Source organism: Chenopodium album, chromosome 4 (genome assembly GCF_948465745.1).
Source record: "Chenopodium album chromosome 4, dcCheAlbu1.1, whole genome shotgun sequence".
Classification (NCBI taxonomy): domain Eukaryota; kingdom Viridiplantae; phylum Streptophyta; class Magnoliopsida; order Caryophyllales; family Amaranthaceae; genus Chenopodium; species Chenopodium album.
Window position 1 is genome coordinate 6100312 of NC_137837.1, and position 23361 is coordinate 6123672.

At 32.8% G+C, this 23361-nt stretch overlaps 2 pseudogenes; both read right to left on the reverse strand.

Moving 5' to 3' along the window:
• Positions 1-1101: 1101 nt before the first annotated feature.
• LOC145627536 (LEAF RUST 10 DISEASE-RESISTANCE LOCUS RECEPTOR-LIKE PROTEIN KINASE-like 2.4 pseudogene) lies at positions 1102-4560 on the reverse strand (annotated as a pseudogene).
• Positions 4561-13552: 8992 nt separating this feature from the next.
• LOC145627537 (LEAF RUST 10 DISEASE-RESISTANCE LOCUS RECEPTOR-LIKE PROTEIN KINASE-like 2.3 pseudogene) lies at positions 13553-18201 on the reverse strand (annotated as a pseudogene).
• Positions 18202-23361: the final 5160 nt, after the last annotated feature.

Sequence of the window (23361 nt, forward strand, 5' to 3'; positions counted from 1 at the left end):
GTTTAATCATTTGAATCATTGTTTGAAGTCTTTTTTTCATATATGCATTGATAATATCAGACAAATAATTTCAACAAACTTTATAAATTATGATAATGACAATGATTGAAACTAAAAATGTCCAACAAAATATAAAAGGCCGAAAGAAGCACAGAACTTGATCAAGTGGCAATAATCCCAATTCAATAAAATGTGAGAGAAATTACCTCCAAAATCAATTGATAATTAAAATGCCAAAAACAAAACCGACGCTTCAAATTTGCTGCACTTTCCTCTTCAAAAATTACCATTAAATCAAATCAAATAGCAGCACAAAGGAATTATCATAAATAAATAAAAATTGATGTGTATGATAAATTATTACCGTGATTACTGCAAAATTGATGAACTAGCGGAATGCAAATTGAGCAACTCATTGAAGATTGAAGATAAAAATGGCGATTTAAAAAAGGGTTCATTTTCGATTAATTTAGGGAATCTAGAGATAGAATGAAGCTGAAGTTTTAGGGGAGTAAAAGTTTGTTCCAAAATCCAAATTGGACACTGTAGAGAGAATCCCTAGTAAAATTTCTCAGTTTTGTAAGGGTTATCTAGCTTCTACAAAATTGTGATTGAAAATTTAGAGGGGTTAATTCGGGTATTTTGGTTGGGTTCGGTAAAGTCAGATTAGGTTTGGACGTTGGATCTATTTGAACTTGAGTCATGATAATTTATTATGTCTTTGCGAGTTGAAATAAATATTGTATATTTTTTCGGGTTAGTTTCGGATTGGATTGGATGTAATTAATTTTGACACCTCTACTTGAAATATTACTTCAGTCTCACTTTATTACAGAGTATAATAGTAATAATACAGAGTAATACTTATAATAGTTGTACAAATAGTCAAACTTCCGCTTTGGCTTGTTTAAAGTGGAAACCAATATTTTGAAAAGGAAAAAAAAAAAAAAAAAAAAAAAGCGAAAAATAGGAAACCTTAGAAAATATACGCCCCGATTTAAAGTGGTTCTTTTAATAAAATTTTGACCACATGAAATATAACATAAAAGGTTTAGGTCACTAACCATAATATAATTGATTAGCATCAATTTACATGTTTGGTTAACAAAAATTGTCTCGAGTGGTTATCATAGGCGAAGAACCAAACACAAATGTTGTTGGGGAAGAATGATTTGGCTTAGGAGGCATTTGTAATGACTCCGACGACCCTTCTAACATTTCTACAACTCGATTCATAGATGGTCGATTTGCAGGATATGATTGTATGCACCATAAGCTCACTATAATCATCTTTCTCTCGAATTCCTTATTATTATCAACATTCATAACCCCATAAATTGACACGTTTTCCACGCGTTCAAGTCGATTATATATCCATTCAGGAAAGTACATTTCACTATTGTCTTGACTTTCATTGTTGTCAATTTGTCTACCACATACTAGATCTAACAACATCATCCCATAACTATAAACATCTGATTTATGCGAAACATTGCCATAATATCTACTTAAAATTTCCGGAGCAATGTATCCAATGGTCCCTCTTGCTTCCGACATTGATATTATGCTATTCTTTTGTGGACACAATCGGGCTAACCCAAAATCTGAAATCTTTGGGCGGAATTCTTCGTCAAGAAGAATATTATGAGGCTTAATATCAAAGTGTAATATTCGCGTATTACAACCTCTATGTAGATAATCTAGTCCCTTGGCGATTCCAACTACTATGTCAAACATGGTTTTCCATTGTAATGATTCGCCAACCTCTCTACCATGCATAAACTTTTCGAGAGATCCATTAGGCAAGAACTCAAATACAAGAGCTCTATTGTTTCCCTCAAAACAAAAACCTAAAAGAGTGACAACATTGACATGATTAGTCCTACTAATGCTTAATACCTCATTGATGAAATCTCTTCCATCATCACCCTTCGAAAACTTTAATTTCTTCACAGCTACGACACGACCATCGTTTAATTTGCCTTTGTAAACACTTCCATAACCTCCTTCGCCGAGTTTATCTTTGAACGAGTTGGTCATTTTTCTTATATTAGCGTATGTGTACCTTGTTGGGGATAAGGATCCATAGCTTTCCAAAAAAGTTGCTATATTATGATCCCCAATTGCTTTTCTATTCCATAGGAATGAAATTTTATTAGTTTTTCGTTTTTTGCTTTCCCAAATGACCAGAAAAATTAAAAACATCACTATTCCTAGTAATAAAGCAGCTAGACCAGCCCCTGCACCATGACATAAATTAGAACAGAAGATTAGAGAACGTTCAGGATCATGACAAATGCATACAGATACTGTGAAAATTTTACAATAGTCGTTTAAAATATGACTACTATAATATTTTAATGATTATATAGTTCATAATTGACATATTTTTTTCCAAGTAATTAATTATATTACTTTATTTATAGTATAAAATAGTATTATAAAAAAAAAATTATTTATTAAATTTTTAGTTTCACTTAATGGTATGTAATTTTGATTCCGATGTTATAGTTTCTTGAAAAATATTTATTTTATGTTGGGTTAAAACTTTTAAAAATTATATTACATTGTATGGAGTTGTTAGAAGACTAATTGTGTTCATTTTATAACGTGAAAAAATGAACTGATCATATTGTATATCATTATATTAATATGGTAGTCATTTTTCAAATGACCGTTGTAAAAACATTCGGGATACCGAGTACGCATAACCTTCATTTAATTTCTATACGTTCTTTATGCTTTCCGTTTTAGTTCGTTCCTAAGACTTTAGTCACATTTTTCATTAACTCACTCGCCCACCACATCAACACTTTTACCAATTACATTAATTTGTGTGCAAATAGTAATGGTAAAAACTTTCGAGAACAAAGGTAGTAATTTTTTTCCAAAGAAGAAAAACCCTAGCTACTGAACTAGCTTTTCTCACTAATCAGTCATCCAAGCTAGTTACACTAGTCAACTGATCATAACAAGTTCTACTTTGTACTCACAACGACTACATTAAGGTCACTTACCATTTTTTTATTTTTTATTTTTGTAAGTTAAGAAAAATGATCCTAATCAAATCTCAACTATCAGAGTTTTTTGGTTCAATATTTACGAGACAAACACTTTAAAAGTGAGGGAGGAGAGTAAGGGATTTCTTTACTCAAAGATTCAGAGTGTCTCTAATGGAGATTGAACCCCCAACCTCAAGCTTGAGATGTGCAATTGCTTAGATTTCTTACATTTGCCCAAATTAGGCGCCTTTTTTTGCTTTAACATTATACTACGGATTACAGTTGCAATTTACCAAAAGGCATAAAACACAGAATAAAGAGGAATTTATAAAATACTCCAATCAATAGTTCCGTACCACATTTTATGTACCATTTGTATCATTGTATGTCACATTTCCTTTTTCCATTGTTTTGATGGTGAAGAATTACTTGAAGACATTACATAAAGTAAGGTTGATGGTCATCAATGAGATGTTAAAGAACGAAGGAGCACTAACCATATTTAAGGGCAGCAGATTTTTTTCGTCCACCTGCACATACACATAATTAAGAGGAGAACTTGGTTAAATTGATACATAGAAAAAAAATGTTTTAGTTCAACCTAATTAGTCTCCCATATATAATTGTGGTCTCTCTTATAATTATATGAGAATTTAGGAAAAGTACAACCCAATAACCTGAATCTAGTTTCTATAATAATCACATTTATTTTGAAACAGAGTACCTGATTGGGAACATGCTAACGACCAAGGTCCATCTGGGCAATAACACACAAACTCATCTAAAGAAGGCGATGAACCACATCTTCCACCAGACTCTTGGCACTTAGAACAAGCAGTGAAGTTGGCCATGTACTCCATCTCAACTGGCGTGGTTAAAATACTTAAAAGTGAGGCATTTCCGCTTCTAAGCTCGTCTAATCTTCTCTCGTGTACGGCAACATAAATCTTGTTACTGCACGAGCACGACGACGACAATGATTTACCCGTGTCTAATGGCCGCACAGAAGGCATTGACGACCCTCCAAAGTAATAAACACTACTAATGGTACCGTCGTAATCGTTGGAGCAATTAAAAGAGTAGTAAGGATGGTACCTAGAGACGCAACGACTAGCACAACCATAGTACAAGTATATTATCTTGTAATTTTTGGCTGGCTTTACATTGGTAAGCAATGATATTTTGTTCGTATTGAACAAATAACATTTTTTAATCAAGTTATCTAGGGAAACTAACATGGTATGTGTAGACGTATCAATATTAAGTATGCTTAACATAGTGTATCCATTATGAGCAAAATTCATAGTAGGGTAATTTTTTTTATCGCCGCTATCACAATTGAGCCCGAAGTTTGGGATACCACAAATTTGAGGCCGATTCCCTCCCCAAAACGGGTATGGGACGTTTTTAATTTGCCCGCAAGAGAACGGAGCCGAGCAAGTTTTATAGTTTATATCTTCACCATTTGACAAGCCAACAAATAAGAATATGATGAGGAGAATTATGATGAAAGGAAATTGGATGCTATTATTAAAGAAAGGAGAGGAGATCATTTTTTTTTTTTTTTTTTTTTTTTGGTGTGTTAAAACAACCTAGTACGAGTACGTAAATGTCTTAGCTTTTATAAGCTTGTACAGTTGTACCCTACATGAAAAATAAAAATTACATAGTATAATGTCTTTTGTAAGACGAAACAAACATGAGAAATTACATTCCAAATCTTTTTTGCACTCTTAAGTCAAGGCTAACAAGTAGAGTTTGCCCCACCCGGTTCACCAGAGTTTAACTCCGATTACATCTGATCCGGGTCGCCTGACCCGGGTTGCACACCTTGGCATTTGATGGGTGAGCCTCCCAAAAAGAGTTTTTTGCAGTCGATGAGATTCGAAATTCATTCTTTCTTTAAGCGACATTAAGCTGCTTACCACCAGAGTCAACTCTTATTGGTAAGGCTAACAAGTATATTCACATGAAATGCTCGTAAATTTTTGGTGTATATTCAAAATTTTAACTTTTTACAATTTTATGATCAGACTTCCCTTAAGCGACATCAGAGGGGATGAACGTTCAGTCTCCCAAGAGGCAAGGTGATTCAAGCCCACCTTCTAGCATCCCAAACTGGTCTGGTGCCTGGTGGGCATGAGGTGATGTGGAAGCTAGCTGCTAACCCCTTCCTTGATAGTTCTATTATTCAAAGCCGGGATGTGGGCATTATTAATATGTTACTTCCTCTGTTTTTTTTTTTACTTTACATGTTTCTTTTATCACGCTTGTCAATGCAAAACTTTAACTATCAATAACTTTAATTTTCTATAATTAAAAATATAAAAGTTATATATTATAATAGTATTTATTGAAACGAATTCAAAAATATCCAACATGAATATGTTTTTCATTATCTATTTTTCACAAAAGATAGTCAAAGGAGAGGTGGTGAATAGTGTAAAAGTCAAAGCGAATCAAGTAAAAAAGAACGGAGGAAGTATGTATGGAACCAATTGGATGTAAACTTTAATTATGCTGAACTCCTAACTCTCATATATAACTGCTACTGCTTCTAGTGTTGCTACTACTTTGAGCCCTGCTGGGTCTTATCTAATTAATATACTATCTCCGTTACACATTATTTGCAACGATTACACATTTTTCCTCTCTACTTTATGTCAAATCGTTGTAAATAATATGTAACAGAGGTAGTATTTACCTTTTATCCAAAAAAAAAAATGCTGTTAAAAACAAGTGTATCTAACAAAAAGTAACCAGCGTATGGTGTGTTTTACAACTTTTAACCAGCTTATATTTTACTTATAAATTTTATTGAACATATTTTTCTCAAACTTTTTTAATCTGAAATAATTGAAAATTAGAATGATAGAATAATTAAGATCTACTTGCAAGTTGCAACAATGCCCACAAAAAATAAATAAATAAATAAATAACAAGAACAGTACAACAACCGACCACATGCCTACTATAGTACTACATGACGTAGAAGGATTCAATAAAAATAACTGTAAGTTTTGTTTTGTGGTATACGAGTTATAAGATTGTAATAGTGTGTGTGTGAATAAGAATAAGAAAGGGGAAAAGCTGCGTTCCTTAGAAAATGTCATTTAAGTGAGTGTGAACTGATTTTTGATCAAAATACACTCTTATTTGCTTCTTCAGTTGAAACCAAATAAACTAGGGCGAAAAAGACTTAAGCCAGCGCTTTCATTGAATTGAATGTTAAGCAACAAAAGATCGAGCACACTTAATTGACTTTATCTATATACTTTAATTTGGTAACATGCAATTATGCAAATGACGGGATTATGCATTGTAGTGGTAATGAAATCTCACATTGAAAGAATTTAAGAGTTACCACCACAATATAAGGCTAAAGGGCTACTCCCCTCATTGTCATATGGTTTTGAGGTGGAACCTCCTTGGTCTTGTAAAGTGATGGACTTGCACTCTCCCATGACAGATGCGGCTCAGACCCGTATTTTTATTTCCAGGGGTGTTAAAAACTATTTGCTGATGAAAATTAAACTCTATTAATAAGTTAAAATTCGGTTTGCCCAATTGTAATTATTTAAAGTTATTTCATTAATTAAACTCTAAACATTGGCAATGTGGGCTTTCTATGTATTTCACGCCTCCATCGGTACAATTTTCTTATTTGGCCCATCTAACGTACACCCCTTATTTTTGGATTTTTGTTGCTTATAGTATTAGCAAGAGATGCCAATTCCAACTAGGGTGCTAATTGAGCAAGGCAACTCGCAAGTAACTATAGAAAACGTCAAAACCCACATTGCCAATCACGTCCATCACGTGTATAAAGATTTTTACCCCCTAGAATAAACAAGGAGTTGTCGCCGTGTCGGGGCATAACTCCATAAGTCCATTAAAGAACTGAATGTGGAAGTAGCAAACTAGCAAAAAAACAAGCTTATTACAGTTACAGAGTATTACACTTTAATTTTTACACTATTTATATTAGGGGGTTTATAAATTGGTCTGGACCGAAAAAATGGACCGGACCACTTCAAATCGGATCAAACCAAATTAATCGATCTGGCCTGATCCAAAACCCTATAAAAACTAGTTTTGAACTGGATCGATTTTTTAATTAAAATTATATGTGAAACCTTAAATAATGGTTAAATTAATCCTTAATAAGGTAGAAAACTTTAAATTTATGAGTTTTTTTTGTACTAAATATACAAAAAAAAAAGACGTTAAAGTGTAGATTTTCGTTTACTTTTTTCGAGTTATCCATAAAATTATTAAAAAATTCTTAAATCAGTCCAAAGCGGTCCAGTCCGGGTTTTGGACTGATTCTTTTGGTCCGGTCCGAGTTTGGCTCTAGCTTAATCGTTCCGGTCTTTGGTTCTTAAAATTCTAATTTTCGGTCTTCGATTTCGTCTGGTCTGGTCCGGTTCGACATTGGACCGATGAACAACCCTAATTTATATACTTTAATTTTACTAGCTTTGACGATTTAAAATTAAAAAATATTTAATAATTATGTTGAATATTATTAGATTTGACCCTGGTTTATAATTTATTGATTTAAAATCTTTATAATATTTACATATTAGTAATAAAAAAATATTAATGATTGAAATAATGCAAAGGCAACTTAGCAAGTGTGTAGGTTAGTCAGGTGTAATTAGACCTGATCAAATTAAGCCTGACCCGACCCGATTTTGGGCAAGCTTTGGGCAGTTTTTTTTAGGAAAAATCGGGTTGTGCCCAACCCGATTTTTAAAATTTTTTAACGGGCTTGGAAAATCAATTTTATGCAATTTTAGTTGATTTTTTCAATCCGGCACAAAATTGCCCCAAATAGCCAGCATGGCCCGCGCTAGTTTGGGCACACATTTTCGGCCCAAATTATGGCCCAGTCAGGCCCAACCCGATGTCTGGGAAATTTTTTTGACTTTCCCGGTCCGCCCATTGATCACCTCTAGGTGCAATGCATGATTTTGACAACTAAAAATTTTGCTTGTATGTATGTGTGTAATATAAATAATCTAAGCAAACATAATAAGTTGTGATTCCTCTCATTAGACAAAATGAGCTAAAATGAAAAGACTTGATGTTAAACTAGCATTTTACCTGTGTGACGCACATGCTATTAATTTTATTTGTAGTAAACTTAGAAAAAGTATGTTTTTGTTAGGACTTTTTGTGAAAACCTCCCTTATACAAGTCAGTTTTTGTGAAAACTACCTTTTAAATAAAATGTTGTTGGAAATCACTTTTTAAACAATAGAAAGAAAAAGATCTTGTTAAATAATTAATGTTGTAAAAAGCTACGTACCATTTACCGAATCATTGCATTGAATAAGAGACATTTAATGACCCATTTCAATCATTTTTTTCTCCTTTTTGCACCCAATTTCTCCATAGCCCCTTATAACCCCTAATTCCCATTCTCTTTCATAGTTGAATCAAGCACATGGTAGCAACTTATAGTATTTAGCTTTTATAAGGTAGTTTCTTACAACAAATCATCTATTACAAGCTAAAAAGTCTAGCTTCAAGTTCCTCAATGAATTTGAAGTTCCCAGCAGCAAGTCCTTGCTTCCCTTCTCTTCTCTTTCTCTTCCCTCTCTTTCTCTTTTGACTTCTCTTAGAGTTCACTCAAACTCCCAATTCCCAAATACAACTCGAAAGAAAATACTTTAGTGAAAGTAATTAGGAAATTAACAACTTAAGTAGAATGCGACTCTTGATTCTTTTAGAAAACAAAGAAGATAGAAAAATGTGATTGAGCAAGGTCACTACAAAAAAAATGAGAATAGGCAACACTTAAGATTGCAACACTTACAGAAATGATACTCTTAGTAATCTAAAGCAACAATATTTATTTGTTACCTTGAACTAAAGTAACAGATAAAAAAGTGTTGCTCTAGAATATATAAGGCTACAATCGCTTAAAGTGTTACATTTTTCTAGTCTAAGACAACAAACATAATAATTGTTGCATGAAAAGATAACAATAACATAACTATTGCTTGAAAATGTAACATTAATATCTATGTTGCCATCTACGACAACATTTATATTAAAAAGACAACATAATTTAAGATATTGCTTTATGGCGAGTGTGTGTAATGTGTGAGATATATATATATATATATATATATATATATATATATATATATATATATATATATGTATATGTATATATATATAGTTTGGTGGAATTGGTGGTGAAGTCACCTTGTGACTTTGAGGTCACAAGTTCAAGCCCTACAACCTACTAAATGCTTGGGAGTGGCAACATTTAGAAACATTTTTGAATTGTCTCTTTAGATGGCAACATTTTTCATTTGTTGTCTTTGTAAAAGTGTTGCCTTATGTATTATTTTACCTTGGTTTTCAAAATTGTTGCCTTTGAATAAAAATGTGTTGCCTTATGAATAGACAACGGGGGCATATACTACGCCTCATATGTGTTGCCTTAGCTACAAGGCAACACTTTTGTTATATTAGGCAATGATTTTTCACTGTTACCTTTGCTTTATTTTGTTGTAGTGGGCGAAGTTTTTTCCACAAATCACTTTCAATATTTATAGGAAAATTTGGCTTAGAGAAAACGCCATTACTTCCTCCACTTGTGCCACTACTGCTGCATATCAACGCCACCAATCTCCACTACTTACAACACTTCAATCATGTCCTAAAACTAATGACACGTTAAACTGACATGAAGTAGTTTCCTTGTTTAATGGCAAAGACTTACTCAAAACCAGTAGCGCAAGTTTAGGAGTTATTAGTTGCATAAACTTTCCGAAACCAAAAAGATATTATTTTGAAGATAAATCATAAAGATATTTTCAAAAACAACTTTCCTAATTTTTAACAATTAATAAAACTCTATCTTTTTAGCAAAATTAAAATCGCATTCATCTAAGGATCAACTCCTAATTATTCTCACTTACATAAAACATTTTAGACTTTATAATTCTCTAAGAAGTCTCTACTCCGAGTCTTCTTTTCCCCAGCTTCTACTCCGAAGCTTCTGTTCCTTTTCAGGAACACTACGACATGCCTTCTGATTTTGTATGCTCCTGTTCCTTTGCCTCGAATTAGTCCTGCAACTTTATAGTAAACAACTACACAACTTATCGAGGCATTAGTTCATTTATTTGACTTGTGTTATCATCAAAACATCAAGGACAACACTAATATTATATGTTACGTTCACCATGCCATATTCATCTCTTTCGATTTTATTCTCTATTGTTATTTAGCTACTTCCATAAACTAATTAAGAGGAGAGCTTGGTTAAATTGACACACGTAGATAAAAATGTTTTAGTTGTCTCCCATATATTATTGTGGTCTCTCCTATACCCGATAACCTAAATTTAGTTCCTATTTATGCTTATTGGTTAAAGTGTTAAACTAGTGTATGTGAATAGGATAATTGTCGCATTTATTTTGAAACTGGTGGGGTAGGTAAATATGCACGTACCTGATTGTGAACATGCTGACGACCTCACGACCAAGGTCCATCTTGGCAATAACATATATACAAACTCGTCTAAAGAAGGCGATGAACCACATCTTCCACTAGACTCTTGACACTTAGAACAAGCAGTGAAGTTGGCCATGTACTCCACCTTAATTGGCGTGGTTAAAAACTTAAAATACTTCGTATAGTAGTGACATTATTTGTGCTTCTAAGCTCGTCTAACCCTCTCTCGCTTACTGCAACATAAATCTTGTTGCTGCACGAGCACGAGCACGAGCACGAGCACGACAACGATTTAGTGATTTACCCGTGTCTAATGGCACTAAAGGCGCCAAAGGGCCTGCAAAGTAATAAACACTACGAATGGCACTGTCTTCATCGTTGGAAAAATTAAAAGAGTGGTAAGGATGGTACCTAGAGACGCAACTAGCGCAACCATAGTACAAGTATATTATCTTGTAATTTTTGGCTAGCTTTAAATTGGGAAGCAATGATGCCTTGTTTGTGTCAAACAAATAACAATATTCTATTCAATTAAATTATCTAGGGAAACCAACATTGTGTGTTGAAGACGTAACAACATTAAGTACACTAAACATAGCATTTCTTTCAAAAAAAAAAAAAAGTACACTAAACATAGCATATCCGTTATGAGCAAAATTCATAGTGGGGTAATTTTTTTTTTTTTTTTTTTTTTATCATCGCTACCAAAATTGAGCCCGAAGTTTGGAATACCACAAATTTGAGGCCGATTCCCTCCCCAAAATGGATACGGATGTTTTTAATTTGCCCGCAAGAGAATGGAGCCGAGCATGCTAACATGCTTTATAGTTTGTATCCTCACCATTTGACAAGCTAACAAATAAGAAATTGATGAGGATTATGAAGAAAGAAAAATGGGTGCTACTAAAGAAAGTGGAGTTCATTTTTTAATTGGTGTGTTAAACAACCTATCTAGTACGAGTATGAATATGTCTACTATATGAGTAATAACAAGTATATATTCACGTGCTAAAAAATGTAGGGATAAGGAGATTTAAACACTTGATTTCTTAAAAAAATACGAGTATTATTATTTAATAATCAAGACATATTGAGAGTGAGGTATAGCCTCAAGGAGATCCTGGAATCGATTCTCGTTACCCACCCTTGTGGTTCTCTAAAAAACACACACAAAAAAAAATAATCATCTAGACTAATTAATCAATTATGATATAATATTACCCACAAAGTAATATTATACTGCAAAAGTAGTTAATTAAAATAATTTAAATTTTGCAAAAATAAGATGAAGTGAATGGGACCTTTTTTTTTTTTTTTTTTTTTTTTTTTTTTTTTGTAATTTTAATGGTATATTTAATGACTTCATGCACCTTACACTTTCACTTATCTAGTTTTATTACTTCATAGAGCTAATTATCGTAGTAAAACTTTTTAATTATTGAACATATTTTTTCTGTAACTTTTAAATCTGAAATGATTGAAAATCAAATTACGGAGTAATACAATAAGATATTACTTGGACGGAAAATGCAACAATGCCCACAAAAAATAACTAGATCGAACTACAACCACATCCTAAATTATTCCTATATGACATAGAACGGTTCAATGAATTAGTCATCAAGTTTTGTATTGTGGCATACTGGCATACGACTGATAAGAGTGATAAGTGTGAATCAAAATAAGAATCGGGAAAAGTTGCGTTCCTTAGAAAATATCAAATTTTTTTTTAATGAAGTAAAAAAGTCATTTTTTTAAGGAAGTAAAAAAGTCATTTAAGTGAGTGTGAATTGATTGATTTTTTTAGATACACTCTTATTTGCTTTTTAAGTTGAAACAAAGCACTCATAATGTAATTCCACCTTAGTCTTAAACAAACTGAACTTGGGTGAAAAAGACTTAACACTTTGTTTAGATTGAAGGAAAAGAAAGAAAAGAGAAATAGAGGAATGGATTATCTTCCATTTGGATTACAAATGAGAAAAGAAGGAAATTAAGAGGAGGGGGGGGGGGGGAGGGGGAATATGATTAAACTGTAAGAAATTAATCTCTTTAACAATAAAGAGATTATTTGCAAGACAATAAAACGCATCTTCCTTCCCTCGTCTCCCCTTCACCTCCCTTCCCTTCTTTTCTTTCTTATTTCTTTTTATTTCCTAGTGCTTACATTGGACTATTAGTCTATTACTAAGCAACAAAAGGTTGAGCTTTAATTGACATTTATTTATTTGAAAACTTTGGTAACATGCAAATGTTGGAATCATGCATGATGCAAACTTGGTGTAAATTAAATATTTAAATCTAGCTCGACTTTTTATTTTATGTAAAATCAGTGAATTATAATGTCCTATTTTATTTATCCTATACTTATAATTATATAAGTTTTGATAAGGTTAATAAATTATCTAAAAAAATAGTCTGTTTTTAATGATACCGTACTGCCATATCTAAGAGCTCTAATAACCTAGCTACTAAGTTATAACCTTCACCTGAATCATCTTCAATCATGGGCGGAGCCAGGGGGCTGGTGAAGGCCCGGTCCCCCGTGGCCCAACTGGTGAAATATGTAATATATAGTATGACCCCCCTAGTATAACTAATAAATAGCTAATATTTGTCCTACATATCATGATATTAGTGATATAACCAGTTGGTTTGTTGGAGTTTTTCATGATAACTTGGTGAGAGAGAAGCCTTAGGTTTAATTCCCCACTTTGAGCATTTTTTTTTTGGTAACTTTATCGTTTTTTGGCCATAATAGAGTTTTATTCCTGGCTTCGCCCCTGTCTCCAATAGTCATCGAGGAACATTGTCATACGATTTTACAAAAATTCTTTTATAAGATAGGCTAGGTTAAAGCAACTATTCCAATCCAATTAATGAGTTGATTGGTTCAATCGACAAAAAATAGGAAAACATAGAAACTATCTAAGTCATACATCTCTCTAGATATTTATATTGATGAATTATGATCACATGCATATATGCAAGAAAACACAAAAGGTTTAGCCATAATACCATTTATTAGTATCAAACAGATACATATATATTTCATGTATAAGAAAATGGTTCTATGGTTGACAAACATTATCTAAAGTGGTCATAATAGATGAGGAACCAAACACAAATCTTGCTGGGGAAGAATGATTTGGCTTGGGAGGAATTTGTAATGACTCCAACGACCCTTCTAACATGTCTACAACTCGATTCATGGATGGCCGATTTGTTGGATATGTTTGTATGCACCATAAGCTCACTATAATCATCTTTCTCTCCGATTCCTTTTTATTATCCTCATCATCCATAGTTGGAACATCTTTCATAGGTTCAAGTCGATTGTATATCCATTCGGGAAAATACATTTCACTCTCATGTTGAGTTTCACTGGTACCGATATGTCTACCACATACTAGATCCAAGAGCATCATCCCATAGCTATAAACATCTGATTTATGGGAAACACTACCGTAATATCTAGAAAAAACTTCTGGAGCAATATACCCAATTGTCCCTCTTGCTTCTGACATTGAAAAATAGCTATTCTTTGGTGGACACAATCGGGCTAGCCCAAAGTCCGAAATCTTTGGGCGAAACTCTTCATCAAGAAGAATATTATGAGGCTTAATGTCAAAGTGCAATATTCGCATCTTGCAACCTCTATGTAAGTAATCTAATCCCTTGGCGATTCCAACTGCTATGTCGAACATGGTTTCCCATCGCAATGGTTTATCAATCTCTTGACCGTGCATAAACTTTTCAAGAGATCCATTCGACAAGAACTCAAATACAAGAGCTCTATTGTTTCCTTCGAAACAAAAACCTAAAAGAGTGACGATATTGACATGGTTAGTTCTACTCATACTTAACACCTCATTGATGAAATCTTTTCCATCATCCTTTGAAAACTTCAATTTCTTCACTGCCACCAAACGACCATCATGTAATTTGCCTTTGTAAACACTTCCATAACCTCCTTCACCAAGTTTATCTTTGAACGAGCTGGTCATCTTTTTTATATACGCGTATGTGTATCTTGTTGGAGCAAGGGATCCATAGCTTTCAAGAAAAGTTGCTACATTATGATTCCCAATTGCTTTTCTACTCCATAAAAATGAAAATTTATTAGTTTTTTGTCTTTTGTTTATCCAAATGACCTGAACAACGAGCATTAGTATTATTCCTAGTAACAATGCACCTAACCATGCACCTATACCAGCGCCTGCACCATGAAAACAGATCAAAATTAATGAAATTAGAGAATGTTAACTTGCTTGTAAATTTAATTAAATTTGGTTTTGGCTCTCATAAATCTACTTATATACTTGTTCCAATCTATATGTCAATTAAAATGTTATGCTGCAAGCAAAAAATAGCAGTAGATAAAAAGAGAGAAATTATGAGTCACGAAATATAAATCAGATTCATGAGTTATAAGCTCACAGCAATTACATACTATGGGTGTATTTTCTACTTTTCATGCTATATATGTACACGTAATTATTAGACCGGATGAGAGTGAGGAATAGCTAAAGTGTTAATTCTAGATGATCTTGGGATTGATCTCATCATATCCTTGCCCTTAGTTGTGGGCTCTTTAAACACCAAAAATTATTATGAAAATAATATAGTGCACCCAGGTGTATTATGCGCATGGTGCACCCAAAAAAAACATTAAGACATATTTTAAGGAATATGGGCGAAAAAAAGAACATACTAGTGCTTGAAAAAGAGCATACATGTGTTTGATTAAATATATAACATGTTTGTGTTAGACAAATAACATGATATTATAAAGAACATGTTCTTTTTCATGGTTATATTTGACAAGAAAACATGTTTGTATTTGGCAAAGAATATGACATTACAAAGAATATAAAGGCAGGTGATAATTGGGTGGGCCGAGCCGGGTTTATTTCAGGCCAAGAGCAAAAAATTAGCCCACTTCTCGGGCCGAGCCAGGCAAGGACAAGATTCAAGCCAGAAATTTTGTGCCCAAACCCACCCAAAATGGCCGAGTCATGTGGGCTTTTTGGGACGGGCCAAAAAAACAAACAAAAATGCATAAAAATACATTCCCAAACCTGTCTAAATTAAAAAAAAAAAAACAATTTGGGTTGGGCCGGACCCAACCTGATTTTGAGCCAACAAATTTTGTCCAAAACCTATCCTAAATCAGTCGGGCCGAGCCTGCGACGGATTGGGCTAAGTATGATCACTTCTATAAAGTCTTTAAAAACAAAAGAACGTGATAAAGAACATGCATATAGTTCAAACTCAAAAAACATAATGATTAACTCAAAGAACATAATATGCTCGCGTTCTTTATAAATGGGAAATTTTGTCAACAACTACCAATTAAAGCACATGTTTTGAAAACAACTACCTATTAAAAAGTTTTTTTAAAAGAACTACCACAAAGTTGTAAAAAGTTTAAGTAGCACTACCACTCTAACAATTTTGGATAGAATTTTTGGCATTTGGGTATCACTTTATATCACTTTTTACCTTTATGGAGGGTAATTTAGTTAATTGAAATGGTGATTTTATGAGGAAAAAGCTAAAAGTGGAACCTACATGTCGAATATTCTAGTTGGAATTATTAGAGTGGTAGTGCTACTTCAACTTTTTACAATTTTGTGGTAGTTCTTTTAAAAGAAATTTTTAATAGGTAGTTGTTTACAAAACACGTACTATAATTGGTAGTTATTAACAAAATTTCCTTATAAATGTCTATAATGTTCTTTTTTTCGTCTATGTTCTTTTAAGTATACTCAATGTTCTTTTCAAGTGCACCATGTGCATAATACACCCGGGTGCACCAAACACACAACTACACAAGACCGGATTGATTATACATAATTAGCCCTGTAACCTTTTTTTTTTTTAAAAAAAAAACACCCTAAGTATTTTGATTGTATTCTTTATTAATGCATCACTTTGTATGGAGTATTAAAAGTCTCTTCAACCCAAGATATTTTTTTGAACATTTTTGCAATTTGCAAAAGCTAAAAAGCGCAGAAATACAAGTACTAATGTGGAGCACGTTTAATGTACCACATGTATGTCATTTTTTTCCCATTCAACTGAAGAATTACATGAAGAAATCATATAAAGGTTAATATGTTAAGTACGAGTAGAAGGAGCACTAACCAGTTAAAAGGGGTGAAGGTTTTTTTTGTCCAACTGCATAAATAAGAATCGAGGAGAGCTTGTTTATTAGTCTCCCAATTAGGTAAAGCATAATACAGCCTTGTTTCCAAACTTATTGCACATAATAAGTTTATTAATTAGAATTTATTTATATTTTACAAATAATACCATAAATTAAACTTGTACATAATAATTCACGAAGGGAGTAGCAGCAGTAGATAAACAGTAAAAAAATTTAATTAAGTTCACTAGTTTAGTAAAAATAATTTCGAGGACATATTTTGACGCCTAGACAATTAATTTAAGTAGAAGTATCAAAAAATAATTTAACCCAAAACAGCCCGATTGACCTAATTACAAGTGAAATTTAAAATTTGATCATAGACATCATAATTTATCATGAATCAAGTGCTAAGGGTCTGTTCATATTTACTGAACTGAGCTGAACTGAATTAAATTGATTGGAGTTGAACTGAACTGATTGGAGTTGAACTGAACTAATTGGAGCTGAACTAAACTGAACTAAGCTAAAATGAATATTTTATGAGAAAGGAAAATTAAGAGTTGAATTGAACTTAACTGAAATGATTGGAGCTAAACTGATTTGAACCGAACTGAATTGAAATTATGTAAATGTGAACAGACCCTAAATGACATGAACCCAAATATAGCATTACTCGACTCTTAAATTGTACAGAGTGTGTTTAAAGTGCAAATTGACACCTCTATATATTAGGTTTTAGGTGGATATATTAATGCACGTACCTGATTGAGGACATGTTGACGACTGAGGTCCATCTCGGCAGTAACACACAAACTCAGAAGAAAGATTCGAGCCACATGAACCACCGGACTCTGCGCACTTAGAACAAGCTGTGAAGCCCGTGTATTCCAACATAAATGGAGCGGATATAATACTCCGAAGGGTGGCATTTCTGCTTCTAAGCTCGTCTAATCTATCCTCGTGCACCGCAACATTAATCCTGTTGTTGCACGAGCACGACGACAACGACCACTTACCCGTTTCTGATGACAATGAAGGCACTAATGGGCCTTCAAAGTAATAAACATCAGTACTGGTACCGTTTTCGTCGTTGGAGCATTTAAAAGGGCCATAAGGGTGGTACCTAGAGACGCAACTATTGCAACCATAGTACAAGTTAATTTTCTTGTAGCTTTTGTGTTGCTTTAAATTGGGAAGCAATGTTAATAACTTGCTCAATTCGAATAAATGACATTTATCTATAAATTTTTTTCGGGAAACCACTATGGCTTGTGAAGACGTATTAATGACGTACACGCTCAACAAAGCGTACCCGTTACTAGCAAAGGTCATAGTGGGGTGATTTTTAACATCGTTGCCACAATTGAGCTTGAAGTCCAAGATCCCACAAAATTTAGGCCGATTCCCTCCCCAAAACGGATAACCTACATTTATTTGGCCGCAAGAGAATGAAGAGGAGCATGCTTTATAGTTTGAATCCTCACCATTTGACAAGCTAAGACCTAAGAATATGAAGAAGGGTATGATGAAAGGAGAATAGATGCTACTAAAGAATGTACAAGTCATTTTTTTTCTATTTTTTTTGGTGTGTTAAAACAACCTAGTATATGTCTTTTATAGGATTTGTTCAGCTAATGGTCTGGTCCGCACCAAACCGCAAACTAAGGACTTGTTTGGCATTGTTTTTGGTTTTTAGTTTCCTGTTTTTTTAAAAACCATAAACAAGAAACAAGTAAAAGGTGTTTCCACTAATCTGTTGTCAGTTTTCAAAATTATCATGATTTTCATAAGTTTAAATCAGTTTTGATTCATTATGGGGCATATATCATATACTTTTAAAAAATAAAAAACAAAAAAACAGAAAACCACAACAATGACAAACGAACCCTAAACAATAATGTTCCAAAATGACCAAAACACGATTTGCACTTTAGGTTTCACCTAGCTAAGCTTGTTATATTGGTAAGTTTGCATCTCCTAATCGTGAGGTTGCGGGATCAAAACCCACTAGAGACACTCTAGGGTGGGGACTTCTTTCCCTTCCCTCCCACTCCTTAAGTGAGAAACTTATAAATTATATAATGCATAACAGTTATGTGTTCAGTACTACTGGGAGCATGTAAAGTACTACTGAAAAATAATTTAGTAGTACTTTTATACCTCGTAGTAGTACTTTCAATTTGTTATTATTTACAAAATTGTCAGTGATATGTACTCCGTATTTGTTTATGCTTGTGAGAGTTCCGGTCTGGTAGGACTCTTCTTCTTAAAAAAAATAAAAAAACCTATAGGATACAGTTTTCAACCTTTTTAGACCAAAATGTACCGTATATCGTAAATTGTCAAACAACAAACTGTTAAACCGTTTTCATAAATTTTATTTATTTATTTGTAAAAATAAATCCTAAAATTATGTTGCAAAGTTTGATTATTAGTTAATGTATAGTTAAAAGTTTTAAAATTAATTATAAATTTATAATCACAAAACAAAGTTTTATTAATTTATTGTATAATATATGGGTAAATACAAATTAATCTTTGTGATACACAAAATTTGTTTATTACATGACAATTTTGTAAATAAATCAATAACTTTTCCAATAAAAATAGATCCTACAGTAATGATAACTGGATAAAGTTGTTGATAAACAAATTTTGTTTATTTCAGAGATTAACTGGGTCTTCTCCTTCAGGTAATGTATAAAATGTGGTAAACAGCAACATACCATACCAAACCTTATTTTCCAATGTGATCTGACAAAATTGCAGCAAATCACGCAATTGGAATCCACCACACCAAATTGAACAGCAAACATTCCTAGTCTTTAGACGCTTGTATTTTATCCTAGATTCCTAGCTACGTGAAAAATTAAACTCCAAACCTTTTTGGGAGAACCTAGACGACGACCATCATAGCCAATTGCCCAACTGTAATGAGTCGTAGCGTCAACTCTCAAGTCAAACTATGATAAGGCTCCCTATTATCTTCACTTGAAATAGTTTAGTGTTTGGTAAATAGTTGAAATTAAAGCTGAAGGTTGAACCTTTTTGTATTATAGCTAATTTCAAGAAGCTGATAATATTAATTGATTTGACTAACTGGTTGTATTGATTATCTTATGAATTGAATGTCGTGACTCAATGTTCAATAAATTTGATTTCAATTCAATTTAATTTCAGTTCAATAAAAAAAACGTCAGTAAAATAATTTATGTTCAGCAAAATTAATTTTACTTCAGTAAAAATAAGTTTAGCTTAGCAAAATTAAGGTGAAGATGACAGTGCCTTACTTTAAAAAAAAAAATAAAAAATTATTCATTAATAAAATGTCACAGGATATCTACTTGCAAAGTAAAGCTAGCTAATTCAGTAATACCGCAATGGTTGTGAGGAAGTCCTTTTTTGCAAATTTGCAATGTTAATATAGTTAGAGCTAGTAGCTCACCAGTCACCGTTGTGGAGCTACAAGGGTTGTAACTTTGGTGAAATTACGAGCCTGTTCACATTTACTAAATTGAGTTGAACTGAATTGATTGGAGCTGAGCTGAACTGAATATTTTATGAGAAAAGGAAATTAGAAGCTGAACTGAATTGAATAATTTATGAGAAAAGGATATTAGAAGCTGAACTGAACTTAACAGAATTGAATTGAAACTACGCTAAAGTGAACCGGCCCTACGTAGCTCTACAAAGCATGTATTGTTGTTATTCTTCTTCTTCCAAAAAAAAAAAAGTTTCGAATTATTTGCATCGCTTTCCTTTTAAACTAATACTGATCTATGAATAACTCTTGTATATATTCGGTGTACAGTAATTTACTATACATTGGGGTCACTTTTCATCAAATTTAGGGTCACTTTTACAATTTTTTGATTAACTTTTATTAATAATGCATAAATACTTCATAACTTTCATTCATATTAGGATAACTTTTGCTCATTTTAGGGGTAACTTTATAACGGATGTACAATATTTATTGTACATCCGATTTATTTAAAAGTTTGTCATAATATAAAGTATAGTTAGTGCAAATATATTAAAACAATTTTTTATTTTTAACGCCACAAAATAACAGGAAATTGGTTTTAAATACTACGGAAAAAAAACAAAATTTAGTTTAGCACCACAAAAAATTTAGAAAATTGGATTTTACCACCACTTATCAGTGTTAGTCCAACAATTCGTTAAGTGGGATCCATAATGACACATGTCGCCATGTTATTGGTTTTAAAAAAAAGAAAAATAAAAAAAAATCCAAAAACTACCCAGCCCACCCCCGCCACCCTCCTTCAATTCTCCGCCCCCACCCAGCGCAGCCACAACCCTCCGCCGGCACACCCCCTCCTCTAGCCTAAATATGCCACACCGGAACCTTCCCCTTTCTTTCCCCCAACCCTAAATCGCCCCAACAACTAACGCTTAAACTTAAGGACAACTCACAAATAAAGGGGAGTGTTGAGCCCATGAGCAAACCATTAAATGTGGTTAAAACAGTCGATAACACCGTTATTGATTATTGGGCCATGGGTAATTGACCATTGTATCGAAAATCGTTAGTAAGTGTGGACGGAATTACCGATGAATTAAGCCGTTGGTAGAGGATTTACCGACAGTTTTGACTGACCATTAGTATTTTTAAATGGCTTTATCAAGCAGTCGTTTTAAAAACATTTTAGGAAAGGAAAATGAGATTAGAAGTGACGACCTCAATTTAATTTTATACTGATGTCTTGAAGTCGCCGGTAATCTTCCCATATTTTTTTCTAATATTTTTTTATTTTTCAAAATAAATTACCGATGGTTTATTAACAACTTTAAATCACTGATATTTGCATCACTTTCCTTTATAACTAATTAATGCAGAGTATATTTTCTCTATCACTTTTTATCACATTTTTTTAAAAAATTATACCTTAGTAACTCTCTTAAGAATAAGAAGGGGAAAAGTTAATTTTCTTAGAAAATGGTAATGGTCACGGTCATGGTCATCAAACCGATCGAGTGTAATTGGAATTTTGATCATATATACACTGCACAGCTGTACTCTTATTTATTTGCTTTATAAGTTGAAACCAAATTATTGATGAAAAGACAAGGGAAAAATCGAAGTATTTTCCTCCTAAGTCTTTAGCAAATTAAACCAGGCCGAAAAAGACTCAAGTTAATGCTTAAGTTGACTACACGAAGACGGAAGACGTGTATTAATTAAGCAACAAAAGAAAGAACTCAAGTGACTCTCTTTAAGGCAACATGCAAATGATAAGATCATGCATGATGCAATAGTGAGGCCTGCTGTAAATATAGCTAATAAGACAAAACGTAATGGATAAATTACTCTAGTAGTCTACTTATACATTTATACTCCATCCGTTTTTAAATACTGCTCCATTTCTCCATATGCGCGGAGTTTTAGGAGAAATTGAAGAAATTAATAAAAATATGGAGATAGTGAGGGTAGTTGAGAAAATAAAAAATTGTAAAAAAACAAAAGTAGTGGAAGAATAGGAGAATAGAGAGTATTATGTTGGGTCCACTAAGTGTGAGAAATGAATTAAATATTATAAAAGCTTTTCGAAAGAGAAAATGGAGTAAGTATTTAAAAACGGCCGGAAAAGAAAAGTGAAACAAGTATTTAAAAACGGAGGGAGTACGACGTTTTAATCATTTTATTGCATATTATTGTTACGGATTTTTTATTGAGGCATTTCAAATATTATTTTATTTTAGATTATTAAAAGGTTGTTTTATTTTTAAATGACGGGTGAAAAACCAATCTTTATTTATACTTTGAATTTGTTGTAGGTTCAACAACATTCCATGATTTCTTTCAAGAGCAAACGAATAAAGCAGTAGACACTGCCGTTGTAAATGGTATGACGACTAAAGCAAACACCATGAAGACGAATTAGCAAATATGAAGCTACTTATTGAAAAACTCCTCAAGAACACAAGGAGAAAGAAGCACATTCGGTATTCCAAAGAAGCACATTCCGTGTCTAATAATTGTCCCAAATTCTTGGGTAACTTTAAATTTGTATAAGTGTGATTGTATTTTAATGTGCAATTTCTCTGTTTTTTTTTTAGTTGACACCTTTCTTCTGTCACGCTTGCCAATACATGTTTATGATTAATATCTCTAATTATCAGCATTATAAAAAGCAGATAATAATAACATATACATTGAAACGATTCAAACAAGACCCCACATGAATATGTTTTATCGTATCTATAAACTACAAAAGCGAGTCAAAGCGTGTTGTATGAATAGTGTAAAAATCAAACGATGTCAACTAAAAAAAATGAAGGAAGTACATGCTTTGAAGACTAATACAGAGTATAATTAATCTAATACATTATAAATATTTTTTAAGGGTAAAATTCTTGTTATAAAAATGGTAACCTTTGTAGTATACTAATTGAGCCATCGCGCGCACCGTGTGCGCCCAATCATCAAAATTTAGATGTAGATAAATCTGAGGTTTAATAGATGTGTTATAACAATTTGCTTTAGTTATTGATTCTTTTAAAAAAAGTATATTAGTCACTTATACAAGGATTGTAATCTAAAAGAACAAAGGATTAAAAGGTTCATTTTCCTTTAATTAAATATAATGTAAAGTTAGTAAATAAAGAATATTAAAATATACTATGCATGACACTGGGGGAGAAGGAAGAATATAATTAAATTGTAAGAAAAGATTTGCAAGGAAAACGCATCTTTCTTCT